Here is a 13956-nt window from a genome sequence, read left to right as displayed (position 1 = left end):
GCAACCTGAACAGACTAAGACATACTGTACATTAATTATATATCAGACCTATTAAAAATGTAAAATGAAAAACTAAAAAAGGTGAAAGTAACAGAAATATACACATGCACACACACACACTTTTCAGGAAACCAAGCTCTAGTGCTATTAGTAGAATAGTTAGTCTCTCCTCATTGTGGAATTGCTTTTTAAAATACTCCTTGTAAGAGATTTAGAGGTTCTTGTAAAATCTGTGAACAGAGAGATAATAATGGTGGTATTAAGATAATCTACTGCAATGTCTCGGAAGTAAAGACTGCCAAGTGGGCAACAGAAGGTGTCTTTCATTCACCAATTTTTAAAAAGCAAAAGACTTCGCTTGGAACTAAAACTCATTAGATTTATTATTTTTGATTCTCCTTATAGATAGCTAAGGAGACTTTGGTAGGAACAATTATGTCTTTCAGAGTGAACAGCAGAGAACTGACAAGAATTCAAAGGTTCTATCTCCCACAGAGAGAGTGAATGGATATATTCTGGTTATTCACCCATAATCTCAGCCCCAATCCCACCCTGCTGGACTCTGCTCTGTGACCATGAGGCTGGAACTCTGCCAACCATGGATCCCAGGTTCCAGTCGGACTCTGCACTGACAGGCAGTTAGAAAGTGAGATGAGGGGAGGAGGAGCACACTCCTCCTCTTTCCAGCAAGACCCCCTCATCTCTCCCACCATAGTGGGCAGGCAGGCTCCAGCCCCCAGCATCTCTCAGCACCACCAGCACCAGCCACACTAGTATCCCCTGCCCACTGGGCCACCCCCTCCTCAGCCATCCAGACACCATCTGGGCCATGTCCTCAGAAATCCAAGTTCCAGCTGGAGGCACCCAAGATCTGAGCACCAGCTACACAGCACCCCCTCATCAGAGACCAAGTCACCAATCCCTTGAGAGTTCAGAGACTAGCCGGCTGGCCTCTCCTCTAAGCTCCAGACTTTGGTAATACAACTAGTTCTCTTTGTTTCTCTGCTCTCAGGGATAATAGCTTCTTTATAAAGTTCCTAATCGTGAGGTTATGCTGTCACCCCCTCTTGCTCCCTCAAATTTCCAATACCCATATAATCAGTTCCCTATACTTAACCCTTTCTGTTTGAAGTACTGACCAGACCTTGACAGTAAAGGAGATTCACTTCAAAAAAAAAAATTGCAGCTCCTGGATGCCCTGTAAAAATGAGCTTTAAAGGACCTTTTGTCATCAGTATCAGAGTCCACTAATGATGGATCAACCCTGCCAGCCTGGCTTTCCAGGGGAAAAGGGGGTACACCTAGTAGCCAGATCCAACACCAAAGTGCAGGCAAGTGTTTAACTGAGGAGCACCCAGGTGAGAACCAGAGAGACCGGCTTCTGAGCCATAGCTGGGCCTCTGCCTCCCCCCCCCCACCCCCCACTCACTGGAGCAACGTCCCTAGCCTCTCTGAGCTTGATTGTACTCATCTGCAAAGTGAGAGGGCTCAACTAGATGACCTTTAACTTTTCCTTTAATTTTCATTTTGTATAAGCTTTAAAAATCTTTTGGTCTCAGTTTCTTCATCCAAAAAAATCACAGAATCTGAAAAATCAGAAAGTCATAAAACTAAATGGTAACTATTCCTCTGCAAAGGTTGTTTTAAAGACACCACTTACTAACAGTTTTAATGATAGCTTGAGGACAATTAATCTCAAGACAATTCTTGAGCATCTCACTAAGTGGTAGGTATTATGACACAAGGCTGAAGACACAGACACCAGTATGAAACACTTCTTGCCTTAAAAAAATGTATAATGTAATAAGGGAGACAGAACTAGAACAAAAACCACAATGCTGTGTGAAATATGCAAAAAGGAAGTCACAAGGAGATGGCTTCCCAGAGGAGGTGATGTCTGAGTTGGGTTTTGAAGGAAGAATAGGAGTTTGCTTGGCAGATAAAGGAGGAAGGGCATTCCCAGCAAACATAACATTGCAAAGACAGAGGAGTGAAAAAGCTCACAATGTTTTCAGAGAAGTGTAGACCATTCAACACTGTGGAAGCCTAAATCGTGTTGAAGTGGTAAAGGTGAAGGTTAAGGATGGTCATAACATTCTAAGAGGTTTGGACCTCACCTTGTAGCACCTGGAGACCATTGCGGAGTTTTCAGAAGAGGACTGATGCAGTTCAGAAAAGTTATTTTAGAAAAAGTGATTCTGCAGCACCACAGAGAATCAATTAGAGGCTGGCAGCCCAGCTAAGAGGCGATGGCCATCACCCAGGCCACAAGTGATGAAGGCTGGAACTAAGGCAGTCACAGTGGGGAGGGCAGATTTGAGAAATTCTTTGTTGTTAAATCCAATGGACACTCTCTAGTCCTTAACTGACTTGACGGCTCAGCAGTATTTAACACTAATGAGCACACCCTCCTCGCTTTCAAAACTTTTTTTTGGACATTGATCAGACTTTGATGATTTCCTCCGTTTCTCTCTCTCTCTCTCGTCTTGTCTTTCCTTATCCAGTCCTTAAATTAAATATTTCTGAAGGTTCTATATTTGGTGGTCTTCCCCTCCCACCATATGACCTCACCCTGTTTATCACATGTACTCTACACTTTAAATACTGATGACTCCCAAACCCCAACCTTGAGCATCAGATTCATACAACTGGGCACCTATGGACACCTGTGAGCTCCAAGAGGATAGGGTCAATGTTGGACTCACACAAAAAGTGGGTTATGCACGTGCATATATCAACGTGTGTGTGTGTGTACATGTGTGTGTATGTGTGTGTGTGTAGGAAGAGCTGTCTGGAAAGGATTCATACCAGTTCATTGTGGATAGGAAGTGTGGACTTCTTTTTATTTGATACACATGTGTTTGTTTTGACTTTCTATGGTAAGCATGAATTGCTTTTATGATTTTTTAAAATCTATAGGAATATAAAGGAATTCCATACCCTTCTCTTTTCCCACTGCTACTGATCTTCATCAGTCCTCCCACAGCTATTGTAATATCCTTCTCTTTAAATTCTTGTCCTCCAACCTCTTTCGTCCTCAGCTCTATCCTCCAAATCGTCACTAGGCTGACTATCCTATTGCTCCCTCCTTAAAAACCAAACCAAGCAGGATTAAATCCACTCCTCTGAATCACTCCCAAGGCCCCTCACAACCCACCCCGGCCCCACCATCACTCCCTGCTGCACCTCCTCACCCTCTGTCAGTCACACTGAGCACATGCTCCACATACACACTGCCCCCCACCAAATTGACACCCTTCCGCACTGGCCTTCCTCAGACAATCCCCTGGTAACCCTGTAAGGCCCATCTCAGTGTTGTCCTCTGACTCTTTCGAGCAGTGTTACTGCCTAGGTACGCTGGGTGTACCCGCGCTTGAGCACCTGGACAGGGAATTGTGATGCACTTGTGTTCATGTTTTCGCAAGACCGTGAGCACCACAAGAGTAACGATCCCGCCTCAGCAAGTCCTCGTCACCCCAGTGCCTGGCTCAGCGCCTGCCTTGACGTAGACAGTCAACAGCCTCTTATTACACCAATGAGAGAGAGATGAGTAAACGCCCTGGGGAGATGTGTGACGCGTTCCTCTGGTTTCCTTCTACCTCTCCTCTCTTTAGCCCCGTGTCCCATTTCCAGGATCGGCTCTGCTGAGTCCAACACCAGCACTGCCATCAGATGCGTCCCCAAGGCCCCCGTGCCTGCCTGTGCCCCAACCAGTGACATGTCCTCCTCCCTGCAGACTCCTTCGCAGAGACTGCTGAAGGGTCTTCCCTCAGACTTGCCAGGGACGTGGCCTTTGACAACTGTTCACCACTAAGCTTCTGTTTCCTTAACCAAACAGCAGTGACTCCTTGTGTGGACTCAGTGGGACAGGACATGGAAAGCAACTCCGACAGAACTTGGGTCCCTGCAGAAAACTCCACTGTCCTTCATTTCTGCCAGTATTGTTCCCCTAGAAATAGATTCCTGAAAACAAGAATGACTTTTCCATTTGTAAAATAACTACTAAATGAAGGTAACAGCAGACTGTGGTCAAGGCAGTAAGGGCAAATAGTTTGGAGAGAGGATCCCGCCTGGTCCCCTCAGGTCATTTCACCAACAGCCACCTACTCAGTCTCCTTAAACAACCCTACCCTCTGCTTGTCCCTGTAGCGTGTCCTCAAATGCCCTGTCCTCCTCCACCTGTAATGCTTTGCTCTGCCTGTCTAAACCTTACCCACCCTGCAACGGGGTCCCAGGCAGGGTCACCTCCTCTGTAGAGCCTGCTCTGATACCCCGGGAAGGACTGAGGTCACTTGTTTCTCTGTGTTTCCACAGAACCTCAGGCCCACCTCTCCACTGGCCTAGGTCACATTCTGCTCCAGGCTCCGTTTCTAGGTCTGCTTCCCACACGAGAGAGAAGCGAGCTTCCTCCAATATGCCAACGTCTTCCTTCTCCATGATGCATAAGACCTTCTGCTCGCAAAGATGACCCGGCACCTGCACCCAAAGCTACAGAGTAAGTAAAGATGCAGTCAGTGCTGACTGACAGAGACTTCCACATCTGGAAGTCAGCATCTGAGTCTGGAGCAAGAAAGAGGCTCTTACTAAACCGTTTTAAAGCGCAGAGGGGCAAGAGACAGCATTATCACTGGGTGATGGGCGGGAATTCCTGGCTCTACACTCTGCATTGGAATTTAATTTCTACCTTAAATAAATCTCACTCTCAACGGGGGTTTTGACAGTACCAGGCCATTAATGAGAACGTAAACCCTGGAAACCTAATTATCAGTTCAAAAGACATCCAGGGACAGCCATGTCAGGAAAAGGCGTGAAGTCTGAGTGGTGCCTCACTCGGGGCCTGTGCTGCATCTCAGCGTTTGTAACTAATGCAATTATTTCCCCCTCAGGCTGCCTCTAAGAGACATTTTAAAGAATGACATTTAAAGTGACCACACAGTAAATCAAAGGAAAGGAAAGAACAAATTTTCTACAGACATCATCAGGAAGAGAGCCAGGTGTGCTGACAAAGGAGGTGGCTCCTTCAAGCACGGTTGCACCTCTTCTCTGATGGGCAACCTTGAAATTGAAAGGTGCAGGTAGCCAGGAAGTACTTTCAGAGAAGAGAGAGGAAGGGCCCCTATGACGAAAATGGTTCACACTATATTACATTTTATTTGTCACTCAAAATAAAGGCTTCAGCTGGCAAAAGCAAACTGTTCACCAGACAATGCTGAATGCTGGGGATGCACGGGCTGCTGTGCTGTTTTACTGTTTTAGTCCTTGTGTCCTTTGAGTGGCCTGAATTCAGTATCCCTGGGTGGGCACATCACCTTTAACAGCAGACTTCACTGTCTGATGATCAAATTGCCTCAGAAATATTCCGAGAATTTCAGAAACATTTCACTCCAAAGAGACATGTGACAATTCATCTTACTGAAGGAAAATTTTAACTGTATACATCAAAAGTCTTAAAAATGCACCTGTCTTTGAGCCAGAAATTCACCTCCTGGGAATTCATCTTAAAATAATTATTAAGGATGTGCACAAATGTGTGCATCAGGCTGATCATTGTAGCAACAAGTTTGAACCCCTTAAATAGCTGACCATGATAAACCGCTTAAAAAAATTACGATCCATTCACATGAAATATGATAGCATCCAAAATCGTATTATAGAAATATATTTATGACGTAGAGGTATTCATACTGTAGTAGACAGGAAAAAAGTCTACAAAACAATATAAACAAGATGATATCATTTTTGTGAGAAAAATAATACTGTAGTTTCATTTTTTTTTTAACTTTACCTAGTCAGGTGAAGGGATTAGTCAGTTAAAAGAAAAAATAAGTGGTAAAACATGAGAAATAGAAGGAAGGAAAAATGATAGGTAGCTTATGTTAAAATGTTAAGTGTATAAAATTACATACATAGCTTAAACATTTTGTTTTAACCTAAAACAAACGTACACTCTAGTCATTTGATAAAGGGCCAAGATTTTTTTTTTTGGTTGCAGGTCCACTTTTTATAGTGCCACATCATCTGTTTTCGTATACCACACCGTCGAATATTTCCAGTTTCAATTTCTTTAATTCATGAGAAAACAAAAACTGCGAAGCCATCTAAATCCAAAATCCTCCTGTATTTTTATAATTTTCCAACTCTCACAGTTGTCTTGCCCAGACCTAATTTGATAGCAGAAACTTAGAAAGTTGCCTTTTGAAAAATTTTCCCATACCACTGCAGTTAATTTTCATAGAAATGACTCTCTTTTCAAAATCATATTTCATTTCTTTGCATAATCAAAACAACACAACCAGTATAAACAAATTTGGGGGAAAAAAATACAGCTGCCTCCTGATCAGTTGACAACACTGATGGCAAGGTGAGCGCATTCTCGAGAGCAGCCTACTAGCCACAGCGGGCAAGTGGAGCAAATGCAAAGCACTGTCCCCCCACACGGAGCCGGAGCAGAGACGAGGGGGAGGTGGGCGTGCTCCTCTCCCAGCGGTCTGCGTGGCCGGCTCGGCAGCAACCTTCCGATGTCCACCTGTGAGCGTCCCCAGGAAGCCTCCCCTATGATCACCCTGACCAACCATCCCTCTCATTCTACCTCACATCAGCCATTCTTTCTTTATAAAAATCACCTGTAACTCATCTTTTTTGATAACTTGTCTGTTGTCTGTCCTCACCAATAGAATATAAACCTGTCCACCTGAGTGTCTGCTAGTTGCCATTGGACATTTATTGAGAAATGTGTATATGTATGAATGCTTGTAGTTTAAACGATGTAGTGGTTTCAGGGGGGAAACCTTCATACCTTGTAAGAGGAATACACACCCTAATTGCCATAATGTAAGTTGCAACCAGATTAATGCCTAAAAAATAACCAAAATTATGACTGCACTACACTGTTGTTGCCAATTATCAAGCGAAGCATCCCAGGCCTCTGGTAAATAGAACTATCCTGGACAGCGAGGGCACTGACAAGTCTCTGGGAATTTCTCCAACAGCATGCAATTTCTGAAATATCTGTGTTATTAACATTTCACCCAGGCATGTGCAACCTAGAGGAAGCTGAGTATCACTTCTGGTTTGACCTCTCTTCCCATACAGTTCATCAATAGTAACATATCAAATAAGCCTAATTCTTTCTAGCATCTCTGTTTTTACAAGGGGAAAGAACAAATTCTTTGTGACAAAGACAATTTACATGCAAAATATATTATTTAGGGTTCAATTTGGGGAAGGCAAGAATCTAACACACACAGAGTGCCCCCCGCCCCCACGCACACCCCCAAACGCCAGTCAGAAACAGCACAAAGGGCTCCAAGAGGCCACGGTACTTGGGTGGAGTGAACAGGTTTCCGAGGGCAAGGGTGCCGCTCCTACCCAAGACATGGCACCCAAACTGGGAAAGATCGTCTGCACCAGCCAACCAAGGACATGGTTTTATTCAGGCTACTGCCAGAAGATTCATTAATGAGGAATGTCTCAAAAAAATGGAAGGAAAGTAAGCAACACAGTAATCTGCCAATCCCAGAGGAATCATGAGGAAGGAGGGGGTGGGTTTTACCTCAGAACAAACAAGAGCAAGATGGTCCTTCATGGTGACAACTAGCCCCCTTCGACCGCACTTTGGCCAGGCTCCTCAGCCCTCTTCTCAACCAGGCCTCACAGTTAGACTGCTGACCCAGTTTTACAAGAACTCAGCCAAGTCAGTTTTGCAAGGATCTCCCCACCCTTGATAGCCAGCCAAACTTCTCTCAGCTTTTCACCCAGGAACTTTCTCCTCTTGTCTCTCGTGTATAAATCCCCAGCTGCCGCTGTTGTATTGGAGACAAAGTCAAGCTCTCCCTGATCGCAGCAGTTTTGACTAAACCCCCCCTTGACTGGTTAACTCCATCCAGTGCAACTTCTCTTTGACAACAGTTAGCCATTTCCAAAATACAAATGTGTGGTGGGATTTCTTAACTGTCATTGCTTTCTGGAAGACAGGCCTGCTATAAAGTTTAACACCGTCAGAGGAAATAACAAAATTCATCTCCACAGTAGTTTGCAACAAATAATTAAGTGCCTTCAAAATTCTAATCAAACCTAACTTCCTTCCGCCCATGAGGGAAGTGTCATTGATCCAAATGTGTTCTTTGAGCACCTACTCTGGGTCAAACTACCATGATCATGACAGGATATGAGATAAAGATATAATACAAACATTTTTAAGGCAAAATAAATAAAAGAGATTCTTATCATCATCTTAGCCTTGGTTCTATTATCTACCCTGGTACAGTGTCAGGAAGTGATAAATCTTGGAATTGACAGCTGCTTCAAATCCTTTTTCTAAGATAAAGATGTATAAACCAGCAACAATAATTTTTTTAAACTAAAAAAAAAAAAAAAAAAAGTGGATATGAGAGGAAATCAGCCCTCCCCAGAATTTCTTGTCTCATTAAAAAGTCAACTATCCAAAAATATCCGTAAGATTTTACTCCCTTGTACAGTCATAACCCCTGTATAGAATTTCAATGTCATGATTTTCTTTGTTCTCCAGAACAAATATTGTGCCTCCCTTTGTTTTCAAATGTGTACTTGACCTCTTTTCAAATGCATATTTGACATCCTTTCAAGTACATTATCAGTACCCCTTTTATTATCTACCCCCTTCAAACAGATTTTTGGAAGCCTGGCAACTTACAAGTTCATCTTCCCTTCCCTGTTAAGTGTCCCTTTATCTCCTTTTTCTTACCTGAGTGTTATGAAGGCCCTTCTCCCCAGCTGACCACAAGGCAAAGCTTGAAGGGTAGACCAAATATAAAAGGAAGCCTGTCACTTTGATGTGATAAAAAACTGGGATGAGTCAGTTGCCAGCCCCTGGCTGGTGAGCCCCTCTCTTTCTGCAACGCAGGTCCTCTGAGCAGCAACACCTGGTTTTAAAATTCTGTGTCTGTGGTCTCCCCCCACCACTGCCTCCAGATCCCTGCTGAGGTCAAGTTCTCTAGAATCTGATAACATCTAAATCTAAGGTGATAGCAAATCCGTGTTCAAAGAGCAGTTTAGGAATCCTAAATGTTAAGTTTCTTCTGAGAAACTTGTTCTCTGTCAACAAGCTTTCAAGTCACTGTTTTTTTAATATGAAAGTTTTTGTACAAAAACCAGCTGGCATGTAGCCCCAACTGATCTCCTTCCTCTCCTCACCATCCCCCTACACAGACGCTTTTTGTTTTTTTAACTGTCTTAAGTCTGCCAGTCCAGATACACATCAAGCTGGCCCACCCTGACTATTCTGCACAGCTTTCTGCCTTCTCCCCCAGGACTGCAGGCAATGTCTGCAGGCAAAAATGTAGAGAACAGCAGAGAGAACCTTGGATGGTTCATTTCAAATGAAAGCTCCAATTCTCCTCCTGCCTTTTCTTTCCGACATATCCTCCCTCGACTCTTCCTCGCTCGTAAGAGGCACAGAACTGCAACGCAGAGCTCCCCTCACCATGCTTTGTGCAGGGCGCTGGGTGGGAGGGATAGAGCATTTCTTTCGGAGAAAATGTTCTCTTGTGCATGATAATAGCACCTGCCTATTAAACGCCGCTCCCTTTCTGCAACTTTTATTCCAACTATAGATCATCTTTTTCCATGAAAGTTTTGCTATTGAAGTAGCTTCCAGGTTGTTATGGGCCAGTGTGACTGCAATTTACAGTATTTTATAAATCACTGCAAGACTGAAAATGCTTGTGACAGATGAGGTTTTAAATTGACATTCTGTCTTTTTTATGGGCATTAAAAAGGTTGATCTCATGACATACTCTATAGACACATCCCCCTTTACTCAGCCAGAAAGTGCCCACCTCACACAGAAGCAAAGCAATGTAAGGGGAGGGAGAAATGGCATGAGAGAGAGGCCACAGCTCTCTACACAGTACTTTGTGAGAGGGGAAAGTCCAAAGTGTGTTTCTTAGCATTTGTGACCACTGAAAGGATCCTTGATCCATCAACAGCTCCAAACTGTGCATTTCATGACCCCCAATGAATCCCTACAAAACCATGAATTTAAAGGAAGAGAAAACCAGATCAATTCTCCCTGGAAAAACCAAGGAAGTTGATATTTCCCTAATAGACATCGCAAGGCTGAGCAATGGTTCCCCTGGAACCTCATGAGACAATGACCGATGCCAGGTTTCTATTCTCCCTAGGCCAAGGTTTCTCAACCTTGGCCAAATATTAGCATCACCTGAGGTGCCGCTGAAGCTACCCAACTCCAGACCAATACAACCAAATCTCTGCGGGTAAAGCCAAGGCCTAAAAGTTCCCCAGGTGACTAGTATGCAGCCCGTTTTGAGAACCACTGGTCCAAAAACACGAAGATAGGCAGCCATGCAGGAAACAGGCAGGGTGGGTTAAATCAGGAGTCACGAACACTCCGGGAGCCAGACACACACACGAGGGGTGTATCTAATAAGTCCTGTCCAGACCCAGCTCCAGCCAGTTGTTGCCAGGAAGGAATAGGGGCCCGTTGTCAGATTTTCTGATGTGTTAAGAATATCCAGAAATCTGGCTCCTTTCAACATGAAATCCCCTGAACTTTAAACGTTGGAAAATACTTCAGAATACTATGCACCCTTCACAAAATACATCTTGCAATAATGAGTTTGCAACCCCTGCCCTAGATAGGCAGATTTACACATCAGAGTTTTCCCTAAATAAAAATCCTTCCCCACCACCCACAAAAAGTGGCCAGGATGATTCTCTGAGGACCAGCGGCTAGCTCAGTAGAGAAATATTTTAATGAAACCCACAAGCTGCAGTTAAACTGGCCCAAGTTTTGATGACGTGTAAACACCAGCAACAAACATGGAAGACATGATTGTCAGATGCCCCCTCCTATTTTTCTATCTGGATCTAAGTTTCCTCGGGTGGAGAGAGGGCAGCAGCATCCCAGCGGCTCCAGGTGAGGGACTGGCTCCCACACAGCCTCCGAGGCCGGGCAGCCGCTGTCTGATGGGACCAGCAATTGCGGTCCCATTAACCCCAGACGTTCGCGTGGCCATCTCTCTCAGAACTGCTGAAACAACTCTTTCATTGGTTTTTTCAGAGTTTGCTGACACAACAGTCTGGGGAGTGGAGGAGGAAAGGAAAGAAGGGCAGGAATCAGTCACAACTTCTCCCAGCATTAAAGGAGTGACTGACACTAATTACCCCTCTCAGACCAGCAGCAGACCTAGTGGAGCAGACCTATTTTCTCTATGAATTAATGCAGAGTGACCTACTTTCCTACATAGTATTTATTATTTGTGCTGCTGTTTTATCGATTTTGAGGCTGTTTTGTTACATAGGAATGGAAAAATCTAATGCAACAAAACTCCTCTCATGGAAAATACAGCCACATCATGAAATACAAATCTATTTCTTTCCTTTATGAAGAGATTGCATCTGTGGACTACATTTAGGTTTGGGGAATTAGCTAAAGGCTGCTTCAGTGAATTAATAAAAATGAAAGGAAATATAAATACATTGATGTTTAGATACAAAATCCAAAGAGTGCATTTCTAAATTCTAAAACTTGTTTGCTTATAATGTTCCAGAGATAATTATTTCAGAAAGGAGCACAATGTGAATCTTACAAGACTATATATATTTTCCATTTATATTCCTCTTGTCCCATTTTTTCATGTGCATTATATCATCTGATTTTATTATGCCTCATATTTTATTTATTCATTTATGAGGCCCTGGGACTTTATTTCTTGAAATCTTAGTGGAATGTTTACTAAAAAACAGATAATTAAAAATAAAACCACACAGCTCACATGCGCATTTTGTTTTATACGCAATTATAAATGTATTTTCAAGGCAATTTTAAGGCCCAGTTTCCACAAAGCATCTTCTTCTCCCCTAGCAGCCCAGTAGGGACTCGAAGGAAATCTTAAAAAGAGGCTGTTTGCATAACTTGAGTAATTGCAAGCCTCAGAGATTGCACCTACCCAGGAATGCTAAGGAGTGATTTACATTCTGGTGTTGAAAATAACAGTATTTTAGGTGCAAGTGGGTTTCCCAGAAAAAAATAGAGCTGCTGTGGGGTGCTGGGAGAGGGTGGTGTGGAGACAGGTGGGAATCACTGAGACTCAGGACATGGCCTGGAGGAGCCTTCCCACTCGGGCCTGGCAGCCGTCCCGCTCTCTCTCTGCGCTCCCTCCCACTGACCGGCGGGAGCGCAGTGCACGCGGACCATCAATGACACGTGGCTCCTCGGTGATGCACCCCCTGCACAGACATAAACGATGGGGTCACCACTGCCAAGCTGGCCTGCCCTCCCATTGTCACCCACTGTGAAATAGACAGTAAGGCTTCTCTGGGCATGGAAAACCACCAGTCCACCATGGCCTCACCAGTGAGGCCAATTGGAGTGGAGAACTTGGGAGCCATAGGCCTACAGTGGTATGCGCTACAGTCTTCCCTGTCTTCCTTAGACCTTCTCATGCCGATAGAGGGAGAGAAAGGAAAAGACAAACATTCCACGAAATAGGAAGGAAAGTGTTTTAGTACATGTAACTTCTACCCAAAACCGAGAAGTTGGATATGACTTCAGGCCCCAGTGGCCTTCTCCCAGCTCCTTCTACCTTTCTCACTCCCTTACTGAATAAATTAAAGTGATTCATACTTGTCTTTCCATAGTCAGCTCAAGGGTCACTCCCTCCAGGAAGCCCTCCCAGATGGACCACCCATTGTTGAATCACATAACTCTCCTTAGGCTGCCAAGACACCTGCTGTGCCCCACTGCACGTTCCTCCTGCACGACACTGTGGCACAGGTGGGGGGGGGGGGCTTGACTTCACCAACAGACTGTGACTTCCCTGAGGGGAGCACCTGGAGTTCAACATTTCTGTAGCGCCAGTGCTTTGCCTGGAGTCCAACACACCGAACAGGTGCTCAGCGAAAAGTGATGTACTGTCCACAAAGGCAGTCCATCTTAGCTCAGTTAAGGTTGTATTCCATCCACCAACATTTACTGATCACCTGCCTGTGGCAAAACTGGGATAAATATCAAACATACATGATTTAATGTAAAGCTCAGAGTCACCCTTTAATAAGTGTATTTTCACTCATATTTTACAGCTAAGTAAAGAGACACTCCAGGTAAGTTCCCCTAACCCAGGTCAAACAGCCAGTAAATGACAGAGCTTGGATTTAATCCCAGGTATGTTAGACTCGAAAACCTGCTTTTCCTTTTTAATCTTAGTGTTCCTCAAAGAAAAAGATTTCTACCTGTGTTATCATTAAGGAAAATACAAAAAAAATCTACGAACATGGCCTTCCTACCATTACCAATCTCCTCACTCTCATAATTAACATCTTCATATGTTCACAAGGCAATTGTCATGAAAACAAATATCACCATTTGACCTAGCAATATTAAGTATCCCACCAACTGTTTAATGTTCACACTGCTTTAACTTATTTTATCAGGAATATAGTATGTGTTGCCATATATTTAATTCTCCTCTAAAGCAAAATTACGCTACCTACAAACACTTGCACAAGCTCTGTAACGCTGGGTCACAACCTGCATTACAACCCTGACAAGCTCGCCAAAAGTGAGAACCCTCGATCTAAAGAACACGTTACTAATTACAAGTTACTAGTTAACTAGTTATCACACTGAAATACCAATACTTAAATGTATCTCTAGAAAATTCTCTTAAATATTTCAAAGCATAAAATGGAAAGTATAGGCTGGAACCAGTTCCTTGGCTGGAACCATGACGCCCGTGCCAGGGGAGGGTGCGGGGTGCGGCGGCCCAGATCAGACTTGTCTCTGGTTTTGTGTAAACTGACTATACCCTTAAGCTCCACAGCAACCAACCAGCAGCTCAATTTTTTTAAAGTCAGAAGAGTTGCCTCTTGTTTATAAGCTAAGTGCAGGAGGATGTAAAACTCCATCTGTAAGGCCAGTGAGAGCTGCCGTAAGTAACCCCAGGAGACTGGTCACAT

The 13956-nt window shown here is 43.9% G+C and overlaps 1 long non-coding RNA gene across 3 annotated transcripts in view; it reads right to left on the bottom strand.

Moving 5' to 3' along the window:
* LOC123614779 (uncharacterized) overlaps positions 1 to 7797 on the bottom strand; it is an 873628-nt gene extending 865831 nt beyond the window's left edge. For all 3 annotated transcript variants that reach the window (XR_012508318.1, XR_012508313.1, XR_012508314.1), the window contains exon 1: positions 7553 to 7797. This is a non-coding gene — a long non-coding RNA (uncharacterized LOC123614779). The remainder of the gene's footprint in view (positions 1 to 7552) is intronic.
* Between the last annotated feature and the right edge of the window lie 6159 nt (positions 7798 to 13956).

The sequence above is a fragment of the Camelus bactrianus genome, chromosome 1 (assembly GCF_048773025.1).
Source record: "Camelus bactrianus isolate YW-2024 breed Bactrian camel chromosome 1, ASM4877302v1, whole genome shotgun sequence".
NCBI lineage: Eukaryota > Metazoa > Chordata > Mammalia > Artiodactyla > Camelidae > Camelus > Camelus bactrianus.
The sequence above is the reverse complement of the archived record's forward strand: the minus strand, read 5'-3'. Positions and strand labels throughout refer to the sequence as shown.